Source organism: Choloepus didactylus, chromosome 6, assembly GCF_015220235.1.
Source record: "Choloepus didactylus isolate mChoDid1 chromosome 6, mChoDid1.pri, whole genome shotgun sequence".
In the NCBI taxonomy this organism is placed as follows: Eukaryota; Metazoa; Chordata; class Mammalia; order Pilosa; family Megalonychidae; genus Choloepus; species Choloepus didactylus.
This window is the reverse complement of record NC_051312.1, coordinates 107,034,956-107,048,226: the sequence shown is the minus strand read 5'-3', so window position 1 is coordinate 107,048,226 and position 13,271 is coordinate 107,034,956.

Below are 13,271 nucleotides of genomic sequence, written 5' to 3'. Positions count from 1 at the left end.
AGTTTTTCCTTTCCAACTTGGATATCTTTTATTTTTCTTGCCTAATTGCTCTGGCTAGAAATTCCAGTAAAATGTTGAATAACAGTGGTGACACTGAGTATCCTTTTCTCATTTTTGAACTTAGAAGGAAATTTTTCAGCCTTTCACCATAAGTATAATGTTATATGTGGCTTTTTTCATACATGCCTTTATCATGTTGATGAAGTTTTTTTTCTATTCCTAGTTTTCTAAGGGTTTTTATCATGGAAGGGTGCTTATGATGGTTAAGTTTTTGTTTCAACTTGGCCAGGTTTTGGTGTCTGCTTGTTTGGTCAAGCAAGCACTGGACTGATTGTCACTTTGAGGACATTTCATGGACTTAAGTAATCAGTAAGTTGATTGCATCTATGGCTAATTACATCTGCAGTCAGCACAGGGGATTACTTTCAACAATGAGAGAAGTTTCATCCAATCAGTTGATATTTTTAAAAGAAGTGATGATTTCAGAAGTCAGAAGAGGGAGAATGTCCATCTCTACTTCAGCCACCTAGCTTTTCCTGGAAAATTCATCAGAAAGCTTCATCAGAGTTCCTAGCTTGCAGCCTGCCCTATGGAATTTGGATTTGTGCATCCCCAAAGTCACCTGAAACAATTATAAAAATCTCATAATATTTACAGATATCTCCTGTTGGTTCTGTTTCCCTAGAAAACCCACACCAATACAGTGCTAGATATTGGTATATGCCTTTTCTGCATCAATTGAGATGATCATCTCTTTCTCTTCATTCTGTTTATGTGGTGCGTCTCATTAATTATTTTTCTATGTTGAGTCACCCTTGAATATCGGGAATAAATTCCACATGATCATGCTGTGCTCTTGGATTCAGTTTGCTAGTATTTTTTGAGGATGTTTGCATCTCTAAGTTTCTTTCCTTGTGGTATCCTTAACTGGCTTTGATATGAGGGAGATGTTGGCCTCATAGAATGAATTAGGGAGTGTTCCATCCTCTTCATTTTAGGGGAGAGTTTGGGCAGGATTTGTATTAATTCTTGGAATGTTTGGTAAAATTACCCTGTGAAACCTCTGGTACTGGGTTTTATTTTGTTGTTTTTATTATTATTATTATTACTGATAATTCATTTCTGGTATTACTTATTTTTGTCCTCTTTTTTTTCTTTATCAGTTTAGCTAAAGGTTGAGCAATTATGATGTTTTCAATAACCAACTTTTGGTTTTGTTGATTCCCTCCAATGATTTCTTACTCTCTATTTCATTTATCTCTGCTCTAATCTTTGTTATTTTCTTCCTTTTGCTCTCTTTGGGTTTAGCTTTCACTGAGTTTTGTAGTTCTTCCAGTTTTGATGTTGTCTCTGATTTGAAATTTTTCTTTTTTTTAAAAAAATGTAGGCTACAAACTTCTCTATATATAATCCCTTTGCTGCATCCCATGACGTTTTGTATGTTGTATTTTCATTCTCATTTGCCTCAAGATATTTCCTAATTTCTCTGTTGATGTCCTCTTTAATACATTGAGTGTTTAGAAGTATGTTGTTTAATTTCCATATATATGTGCATTTTAAATTTCTCCCCCTGTTATTGATTTCTCACTTCATTCCATTGTGATTGGAGAAGATATAATATATGATTTCAATATATTTGAATTTATTGAGACTTGTTTAGGGAGTTAAGATATTGCATATCCTGGAGAATGATCCACAAATGCTCGGGAAGAATGTTGATCCTATTTTTGTTGCATAAAGTGTTCTATAAAATGTCCATTAGGTCTAGTTGATTTAGAGTATTGTTCAAATCATGGATATCCTTATTGATCTTCTGTCTAGATTTTCTATCCATTTTAAAGCAATATTACTGAGATATAGTGAAACAGTATAGAAACCATCTGAAGTATACACTCACTGGTTCACAGTATCATCACATAGTTGTGTATACAGACTGTGATCAAATTTAGAACATTTTCATTACTCCAGAAAAGAAAGAAAAAAGAAAACCCTAATCCTCCCATACTCCTTATTCCCCCATATTATTGATCCATAGTATTGGTGTGGTGCATTTGTTGCCGTTGATGAAAGAGTGCTAAAATATTACTGTTAACTATATTCCATAGTTTGCAATAAATACATTTTCCCCATATACCCCTCAATTATTAACTCCTTAAAATAGTGTTATACAGCTGCTCTAGTTCATGAAATAATGCTTTTTATATTTGTACAATTAATCACAGACATTGTCCACCACAAGATTCACTGTGTTATACATCCCCATGTTTCAACCTCCATCTTTCCTTCTGGTGACATACCTGACTTTAAACTTCCCCTTTCCACCACATTTACACACCATTCAGCACTATTAATTATTCTCCCAGTAATGTGCTACCATCACCTCTGTGCATTTCCAAATGTTCAAGTTCACCCTAGTTAACCATTCTTCACATATTAAGCAACTGCTCCCCATTCTTTAGCCTCATTTTATATCCTGGTAACCCATATTCTATATTTTGTGTCTATGAGTTTACATACTATAATTAGTTACTATCAGTGAGATTATCTGACTTATTTCTCTTAACATAATGTCCTCAAGGTTCATCCATGTCCCGTATTTCAGGACTTCATTCCTTCTTCTTACTGCTGAATAATATATTCCATCGTGTGTGTGTGTGTACATATACATATATATACATATATATATACACACACACATATGTATAGGCCACATTTTGTTTATCCATTCATCTTTTGATGAACACTTGGGTTGTTTCCATCTTTTAGCAATTGTGAATAATGCTGCTATGAATATTGGTGTGCAAATGTATGTTTGCATCCTTGCTTTCAGATTTTCTGGGTATATTCTGAGTAGCAGGATTGCCGGGTCATAAGGCAACTCTGTACTTAACTTCTTGAGGAACTGCCAAACCATCCTCCACATTGGCTGTACCATTTTACATTCCCACCAGCAGTGAATACATGTTCCAATTTCTGCACATCCTCCCCAACACTTGTAGTTGCCTGTCTGTTTAATAGCAGCCATTCTAGTAGGCGTGAGATGATATCTCATTGTGGTTTTGATATGCATTTCCCTAATGGCGAGTGAAGCTGAGCATCTTTCCATGTGCCTCTTAGCCATCTGTTATTTCCTCTTTGGAGAAATGTCTATTCATGTATTTTGCCCATTTTTTAATTGGGTTGTTTCTCTTCTTACTGTTGAGTTGTAGGATTTCTTTATATATATTAGATATCAAACCCTTATCAGATATGTGGTTTCCAAGTATTTTCTCCCATAGCATCAGTTGCCTGTTGACACTTTTGACAAAGTCCTTTGAGGCAACTGAAGTATTTGATTTTGAGGAGTTTCCATTTATCTATGTTTTTTTGGTTGCTTGTGCTTTGGGTATAAAGTCTAAGAAACTACCACCTACCACTAGATCTTGAAGATGTGTCCTTGCATTTTCTTCTAGGAGTTTTATGGTACTGGTTCCTTATATTTAGGTCTTTGATCCATTTTAAGTTAATTTTTAAATAGGTGTGAGATAAGGTTCCTCTTTCATTCTTTTGGTTATGGATTTCCAGTTCTCCCCACACCACTTATTGAAGAGATAGTTCTGTTCCAGTTGAGTGGGTTTCAGAGTCTTATCAAAAGCAATTGACCACAGATTTCAGGATCTGTTTCTGAGCTCTCAATTTGATTCCATTGATAAATAACGTCTATCTTTATGCCACTACCATGCTGTGTTGACTACTGTGGCTTTAAAATATGCTTTAAAGGTCAGGATGTTTGATATCTCCCACTTCCACATCATTCTTTTCAAGATGTTTTTGGCTATTTAAGGCCCCTTACCCTTCCAAATAAAATCGATAATTAGCTTCTCCATTTCTGAAAATTACTCTGTGGGAATTCTGATTGGTATTACATTGGGCCTGTTTATCAATTTGTGTAGAATTGACATCTTAACAACATTTAGCCTTCCAGTCCATGAATACAGAATGTCTTTCTGTTCATTCAAGCCTCTCTGATTTTTTAAACAATTTTTGTAGTTTTCTGTGTACAAGTCCTTTACATCCTTTGTTTATTCCTAGATATTTGATTCTTTTAGGTGCTATTGTAAATGGATTTTTTTTTTCTTAATTACCTCCTCAGATAGCTCATTACCAGTTTATAGAAGCACTCTTGATTTTTTCATGTTGATCTTCTATCCCACCACTTTTCTGTACTTGCTTATTGGCTCAAGTAGCTTTCCTGTTGATTTTTCTGGATTTTCTAAATATAGGATCATGTCATATACAAATAGCAACAGTTTTACTTCTTTTCCTATTTGAATGCCTTTTATTTCTTTTTCTTGCATCATTGCTCTAGCTAGAATTTCTAGCACAATGTTGAATAGCAGTGGTGAATTTTTCCCAATCTTAGAGGGAGAGCTATCAGTCCCTCACCATTGAGTACAATATTAGGTGTGGTTTTTTGTATACGTACTTTATCATGTTGAAGAAGTTTTCTTCAATTCATACCCTTTGTAGTGTTTTCCTCATGAAAGGATGATGAATTTTGTCAAATTCCTTTTCCATTTCAATCCAGATGATCATGTGGTTTTTCCCTTTTAATTTGTTAATGTGGTATATTAATTGATTTTCTTGTGTTGAACCACCTTTGCATATCTGGAATAAAATCCACTTGGTCATGGTGTAAAGTTCTTTTAATATGCTGTTGCATTCTATTTGAAAGTATTTTGTTGAGGCTTTTTACATCTATATTCATTAGAGAGATTTGGAATGAAGTTTTCTTTCTGTGTAGTATCTTTATCCAGCTTTAGTATTACGGTAATGCTAGCTTCACAGAATGAGTTAGGTAGTGTTCCCTTTCTTTCAATTTTTTGGAAGAGTTTGAGTAGGAATGGTATTAATTATTCTTGAAATGCTTGGTAAAATTCACCTGTGAAACCATTAGGTACTGGGCTTTTCTTTGTTGGTAGGGTTTTTGAGGACTGATTTGGTCTCTTTACTTGTGATTGGTTTGTTGAGGTCTTCTATTTCTTCTTGAGACAATGTAGGTTGTTCATGTGCTTGTAGGAACTTGTCCGTTTCTTCATAGTTACCTAGCTTGTTGGCATAGTTGTTCATAGTAAACATTTATGATCTTTTTTTATTTCTTTGCTTTCAAAGGTATTGCCACCTCCTCCTCATTTCTGATTTTATTTATTCGTAGCTTCTCTCTTTTTGTCTTTGTCAATCTAGCTAAGGGTTTGTCAATTTTATTGATCTTCTCAAATAACTAACTTTTTGCTTTCTTGCTTCTCTCTATTTTTTTATTCTCCAGTGCCTTAATTTCTGCTCTATTCTTGTTATTTATTTACTTCTGCTTTCTTTGAGATTAGTTTGCTGTTCTTTCTCCAGTTTCTCCAAATCTTCAGTTAGGTCATTAATTTTAGCTCTTTCCTCCTTTTGGTACACTAAAAGTGTTTGTGTTTAGGGCTATAAATTTCCCTCTCAGCACTGCCTTCACTGCATCCCATAAGTTTTGATATATTGTGCTCTTGTTTTCATTTGTCTCAAGATATTTACTGATTTCTTTTGCAATTTCTTCTTTGACCCATTGATTGTTTAAAAGTGTGTTATTTAACCTCCGTATATTTGTATATTTTCCGGTTCTCTGTTTGCTATTGATTTTCACCTTCATTCCATTAGATCAGATTGATACTTATAATTTCAATCTTTTTAAATTTATTAAGACCTGTTTTGCGCCCCAGCAATTGGTCTGTCCTTGAGAATGTTCCATGAGCTCTTGAGAAGAATGTGTGTCCTAGTCTTTTGAGATGCAGTGTTCAATAGTCTGTTAGGTCTAGTTTCATTTTTCATATTCTTTAGGTTCTCTGTTTCTTTATTGATCTTCTGTTTAGTTGTTCTATCTATTGAAGAGAATGGTGTGTTGAAGTCTCCCACTATTATGGTAGAGTCTTCTATCACTCCCTTCAATTTTGCCAATGTTTGCCTCATGTACTTTGGGGCATCTTGTTTAGGAGCATAGATATTTATGATTATTATTGCTTCTTGTTGAATTTTTTCCCTTTATTACTATATACCATCATTCTTATCTCATAACATTTTTGCATTGAGGGTCTATTTTGTCTGATATTAGTATCACTACTCCATCTTTCTTTTGGTTACTTCCTGCATGGAATATCTTTCTCCATCCTTTCACTTTCTATTTGCATCTTTCAGTCTAATATACATCTTTTGTAAACACCATAGAGAGGGATTATATTCTCTAATCCATTCTGCCAATATTTATCTTTTGATTGGGGAGTTTAATCCATTAACTTTCAAAGTTATTAGGGTAAAGGCAGTTCTTAATTCAACCATCTTATCTTTTGGTTTTTATTTGTCAGTTCTGATTTTTTCTCTGTCTTTTTATCCTTTAAGTTACCATTGCTAATATTCTTCAATTCTGCACGTTCCTCCATACCTCCCTCTCCTGTATTTCCTTTTCATCCAGCAGAACTCTGTTTAGTAGTTTTCATAGGGCCAGTTTCTTATTAACAATCTCAGCTTCTTTTATCTGTGAATATTTTAAACTCTCCCTTATTTTTGAAGGATAGCATTGATGGATAGAGGATTCTTGGCTGGCAATTTTTCTTTTTCAGTATCTCAGATGTATCATACCTCTATGATGTCTGATGAGAAGTCAACACTTAGTCTTATTTGGCTTCCCTTCTGTTTGGTGAATCACTTTTCTCTTGCTGCTTTCAGAATTTTCTCCTTCTCTTCAGCATTTGAAAGTCTAATTACCATGTGTCTTGAAGTGGGTCTATTTGTATTCATTCTGTTTGGAGTACATTGGGATTTTTGGTTTGTATTTTTTATGCCTTTTATAAGGTTTGGGAAATTTTCAGGCATTATTCTTTGAATATTTTTTCTGGCCCTTTTCCTTTATCTTCTCCTCCTGGGAAACCCATGATGCATACATGTGTGCTTTGTGTTGTCAGTTGTTTCCCTGAGACCCTGCTCAAATTTTTCCATTTTTTCTCCATTTGTCCTTTTGTTTTTTTTTTTTTTTTTTCAGATTCAGTTGCTCTGTCTTCTAGCTTACTGATTCTTTTTTCTTCCTCTTCAAATCTGCTGTTTTATGCTTCCAGTATATTTATAACTTCATCTCTAGTGTCTTTTATTTCCATAATATCTGTCATTTTTCTATGTATTCTTTTCAAATTATTCTTTATGGTCTTCTAGTGTCTTCTTAATATCCTTAATCTCTTCATACACAATTTCCTTCATTTCTTTGAATTGATTCAGGAGAATTGCACATCTTTGATTAGTTGTTTCAGAGTCTTTATCTCCTCCAACTTTTTGATCTGTTACTTCAAGTGGGCCATTTCTTCTTGAGTTTTAGTATGATTTGTGATTTTTTTTTTTTTTTTTTGTTGATATCTGGTCATCTGATTATCCTGATGGGTCTACTCTGAAGGCCAATTGCTCTGTCTTGTTTAAGGTTTAGTTATTGCCTGGGTTTGTATTAGCCACTGTTTTGACAGTTGGATCATCAGTATTTCCCAGCCCAAACAGGGCTGCATATTCATGTGTGGATGTAGACCAGCTCCGATGGCCATGGGATAGGGTCTGGAGAGGCTCTGAAAAGCCCTGCTGTTCCCCTGCAGTTTCAGGCCTGCTCAGTAGGTGGTACTGTTTGGTGACTTAATCATCCTCAGGAGCCACTTACCTCCTGGTGTCCCAGCAGCATCTGACTGGGTGGGGCTGAAACTTCAGAGTTCCTGTACCCTCAATTCACTGGCCCAAATCTGGCTAAATGTGGGGCTGTGTACCCCACTTTACTGTGGCATAAGGTTCCTCCAGTTGCCCCAGTCTGCAGCCATCCCCCAGGCAAAGATCAGGCCTCTAGCTCTGTTATACTCAAGGGAGGGGGGGGAGTACTAGGACCCAGGGCTGTAAACACAATCTCTGTCCATATTTTCTCAGACTCTTCATCGTTCTCTGGTCTGGGCCTTGAAATGTCCTCCCCTATCCCTCTGGTCCCCAGACAGTTGCTTTGGGTGGTTTCTGCCTGGCTATTTGGTGCTTTTTGGGAAGATTTTGTGGTTCCCTCCCTGATCCTGCATTTGGAAGCTCTTTCTTGCTGCCATTTTGTATTCCACCCTTCCCCATGGCTTAAATCCTGCTCTGGGTCCCTGTGGGTTTGGGTCTCTGTGTCTGTATATAGGTGTGGCTCTGTCTCACTGCTGTGAGAGATTGGATAGTCTGTGTCCCCAGTGGTAAGTGGGAGGGATCCCAGCTGCTGCCTCTGTGCACTTCCCGAGGTGTGTGAGATTGACTGGGGTTGAGGTGAGAGGACCAGCTGGTCCAGCACAGAAGTTTCCTACCTGATATTTTTCCCTTTCTTTGATTCAGAATTTGTGGCATCCTACTCTAGTCTATACCTTTCATCCGAGTTCTGAAAAAGTGAGAATTGTCCTTTTCTTTTTTCACTGAAACTTGAGGGTGAGGTTTTCAGTAGTTGTTTGTATTGCCATGTTGATGATGTATTCTATCCATTTTTTTATTATTATTTTTTTTCATTTTTATTGAGATTGTTCAGATACCATACAATTATCAAAAGATCCAAAGTGTACAATCACTTACCCCTGGGTACCCTCATACAGCTGTGCATCCATCACACTTAATTTTTGTTCAATTTTTAGAAACTTTTCATTACTCCAGACAAGAAAGTGAAAGATGAAAAAAGAAAAAAAGAAAACTCTAATCCTCCCCTATCCCTAACCAACCCCCCTCAACTGTTGACTCGTAGTATTGATATAGTACATTTGTTACTGTTTATGAAAAAATGTTGAAATACTACTAACTGTAGTATATAGTTTGTAATAGGTATATAGTTCTTCCCTATATGCCCCTCTATTATTAACTTCTAATTGTATTGTCATACATTTGTTCTGGTTCATGGAAGTGATTTCTAGTATTTGTACAGTTGATCATGGACATTGCCCACCATAGGATTCAGTTTTATACATTGCCATCTTTTGACCTCCAACTTTCCTTCTGGTGACATATATGACTCTGAGCTTCCCCTTTCCACCTCATTCACACACCATTCGGCGCTGTTAGTTATTCTTACATCTTGCTACCAACAACCCTGTTCATTTCCAAACATTTAAGTTCATCCTAATTGAACATTCTGCTCATACTAAACAACCACTCCCCATTCTTAAGCCTTGTCCTATATCTTGGTACCTTATATTTCATGTCTATGAGTTTACATATTATAATTAGTTCCTATCAGTGAGACCTTGCAATAATTGTCCTAATGTGTCTGGCTTATTTCACTCAGTATATTGCCCTCGAGGTTTTGTCATCAACCCATTTTTTTTTAATATGGTTTTGTTCACTCACCATACATTCCATCCCAAGTAAATAATCGATGGTTTTCTGCATGGTCATACATTTATGTGTTCACCACCTTCACCACTATCTATATAAGAGCATCTACATTTCTTCCACAAGGCAGAAGGGAGAGTCAAAGAAGGTAGAGAGGCAAAAGAAAGAGGAAAAATAAAAATGACAGCTAGGAAGCAGCAAAAGGAAAAATAACCTTAAATCAAAGTAGAATAAAGAATCAGACAATACCACCAATGTCAAGTGTCTAACATGCCTCCCCTATCCCCCCCTCTTATCTGCATTCACCTTGGTATATCACCTTTGTTACACTAAAGGAAGCATAATACAATGATTCTATTAGTTATGATCTCTAGTTTATGCTGATTGCATCCCTCCCCCAGTGCCTCCCCATTTTTAACACCTTGCAAGGTTGACATTTGCTTGTTCTCCCTCGTAAAAGAACATATTTGTACATTTTATCGCAATTGTTGAATGCTCTAGATTTCACCAAGTTACACAGTCCCAGTCGTTATCTTTCCTCCTTTCTTGCAGTGTCTCACATGCTCCCCACCTTCCTCTCTCAACCGTACTCATAGTTACCTTTGTTCAGTGTACTTATATTGTTGTGCTACCGTCTCCCAAAATTGTGTTCCAAACCACGCACTCCTGTCTTCTATCACCCTGTAGTGCTCCCTTTAGTATTTCCTGTAGGGCAGGTGTCTTGTTCACAAAGTCTCTCATTGTCTGTTTGTCAGAAAATATTTTGAGCTCTCCCTCATATTTGAAGGACAGCTTTGCTGGATACAGGATTCTTGATTGGCGGTTTTTCTCTTCCAATATCTTAAATATATCACACCACTTCCTTCTTGCCTCCATGGTTTCTGTTGACAGATCCGCACATAGTCTTATTAAGCTTCCTTTGTATGTAATGGATCGCTTTTCTCTTGCTGCTTTCAGGATTCTCTCTTTGTCTTTGACATTTGGTAATCTGATTATTAAGTGTCTTGGCGTAGGCCTATTCATATCTCTTCTGTTTGGAATATGCTGTGCTTCTTGGATCTGTAATTTTATGTTTTTCATAAGAGACGGGAAATTTTCATTAATTATTTCCTCTATTATTGCTTCTGCCCCCTTTCCCTTCTCTTCTCCTTCTGGGACATCAATGATACATACATTATTGTACTTTGTTTCATCCTTGAGTTCCCGGAGACGTTGCTCATATTTTTTCATTCTTTTCTCCATCTGCTCCTTTGCATGTAGGCTTTCAGGTGTTTTGTTCTCCAGTTCCTGAGTGTTTCCTTCTGCCTCTTGAGATCTGCTGTTGTATGTTTCCATTGTGTCTTTCATCTCTTGTGTTGTGCCTTTCATTTCCATAGATTCTACTAGTTGTTTTTTTGAACTTTTGATTTCTGCCGTATACATGCCCAGTGCTTCCTTTACAGCCTCTATCTCTTTGCAATATCTTCTCTAAACTTTTTGAATTGATTTGGCATTAGTTGTTTAAATTCCTGTATCTCAGTTGAAGTGTATGTTTGTTCCTTTGACTGGGCCATAACTTTGTTTTTCTTAGTGTAGGTTGTAATTTTCTGTTGTCTAAGCATGGTTTCCTTGGTTATCCAAATCAGGTTTTCCCAGACCAGAACAGGCTCAGGTCCCAGAGGGAAGAAATATTCAGTATTTGGTTTCCCTGAGGGTGTGTCTTAGAAAATTGCTCCACCCTGTGATGCCTCAGGTCACTGTGCTTTTCTGCCCAGCAGGTGATGCCTGTTAGCCTATAATTCTTGGCTGGTGTGAGGAGGTATGGCCGTGTTCCCCCAGGCTCTGGGGTCTGGTTCTGAATGGAAAGGGCCCCACCCCTTTCCTCCTAGAGGAGACAGACCCCTCAGGTGGAGGTCATTAGCATTTCAATGGTCTCTGTCTCTGCTTGTGCTGTCTCTACCCTTCCCCAAGTCACAGCCCTGGAAACTGAAAATTACTGGGGCTTTCTCCACTGAGCCAAAAAAGAAACATATAGTCCCCTTCAGACCCAGTCCAAGGTGACCCTCTGGCTCTCCCAGGTCAGTCGTCTCCCAAAGCCTCTGTCTGTTTTTTTGGGGATTCGTACCTGTAGTGAGCAGTTCACACTTGCTACTTAAAACCCCAGTTGGAGCTCAGCTGAGCTGTATTTGCTTGCTGGGAGAGAGTGTCTCTCTGGCACCACGAGGCTTTGCAGCTCGGGCTATGGGGGAGCGGGTTTCACGACTTGGATCCACAGGTTTTACTTACAGATTTTATGCTGTGTTCTCGGGCATTCCTCCCAATTCAGGTTGGTGTATGATGAGTGGATGGTCTCGTTTGTCCCCCCGCAGTTATTCTGGATTGTTTACTAGTTGTTTCTGGTTTTTTGTAGTTGTTCCAGGGGGACTACTTAGCTTCCACTCCTCTCTATGCTGCCATCTTGCCCGAGTCTCTCTATCCATTTTTGAAGTGATGTATTAAAATCTCCTACTATTAATGTAGAATCACCAATTTCACCCATAAAATCTGTCAGTATTTTCTTCATATATTTTAGGGATCTCCTGTTAGATGAATATATATTTGTAGTTGTTATGTCTTCCTGTCAGAATTGAGCCCCCCCTTTCAGTGTAAAATGACTGTTCTTGTCCCTCCTAACAGTTTTTGAATTAAAGTTTATTATATCTGGTATTAGTATAGCTACCGAAGCTCTCTTTTAGTTATTACTTACATTGTAGATTTTTTCCCCCATTCTTTCACTTTCAACCTACTTATGTCTTCAAATTTAGGTGTGTCTCTTATAAATAGTATGTAGTTGGGTCATGCTTTTATTATCCATTCTGCCTATATCTACCTTTTGACTGGAGAATTTAATCCATTTACCTTTAAAGTCACTACTGATAATGCATTAATTTATTCTTCCATTTTGCTATTTAGCTTTTGTAAGTCTTATACTTTTTATATCTCTCTACTCTTCCATTAATGACTACTTTCATATTTATTTGATTTTTTGTATTGTACCATGTTGAGTCCCTTCTCATTACTTTCTGGGTATATTTTTCATAAATTCTCCTCATATTATTGCAGGTCTTTGGTTAATTTCCAGGGTTCTGAAAATATGATTATAATAATTTCTCCAGTGTTTTCATTACATTTATGGAGAGGGACTTTAATGAGCTCCTCACTACCCCATTCCTTCATTTTGTAGTTTTTCATTGATGCTGTGACTTGTATTATTTCAACAAAAAATGTACTGCCAATTGTTTAGTTTGTCTGAAAAAGATCATGTTCTTTTAGTGCATTTGTCCTTGAAATTTCAAGAAAGATTAGAAACCCTAAAACAGTTTAAATTGTTGATGTGTAATATACAAAGCCAAAAACCTATCTTCTCTTTGGACATTGTCATTCTTTAAGCTCAGTTTTCTTTGCTTTAATAAGTGCGTAAGTGTGATGTCAGAGCATAGGGAATTATTATGCATATTCACAGTTTAAAAAATGTTATTAGTGTTTTCCAGAATCTTTCTGGGATATTAATTCCAAGAGTAGTGACCGTCTCCTTGAAAATGGAAAAATTTGTCTGCATTTTATTTTTATCATGAATAATAGGAATTTGAATAAGACTATTCCTCTTTTTTCAAATGTTAAAATTAACCAATAAAAACAGCCGTATAGGATTTACCAAAAGATGGCAAAACTGGTCCTGTGACCACCCCCTACCGCTTAATATTCACATTTATGTGAGGTGACTGAGGAACTCATTGGAGTCATGTGTTGTACATGACAGGGAGGGTTTTTGTGGTATTTGCCCTCCCATGAGGGATGTACACCCTATCAAAGTGAAACTCATTGGAGAGAGAGCAGGATGGAGAGATGTGTCATCTTTGGTATAGTCTGTGCTATCTTTTTTG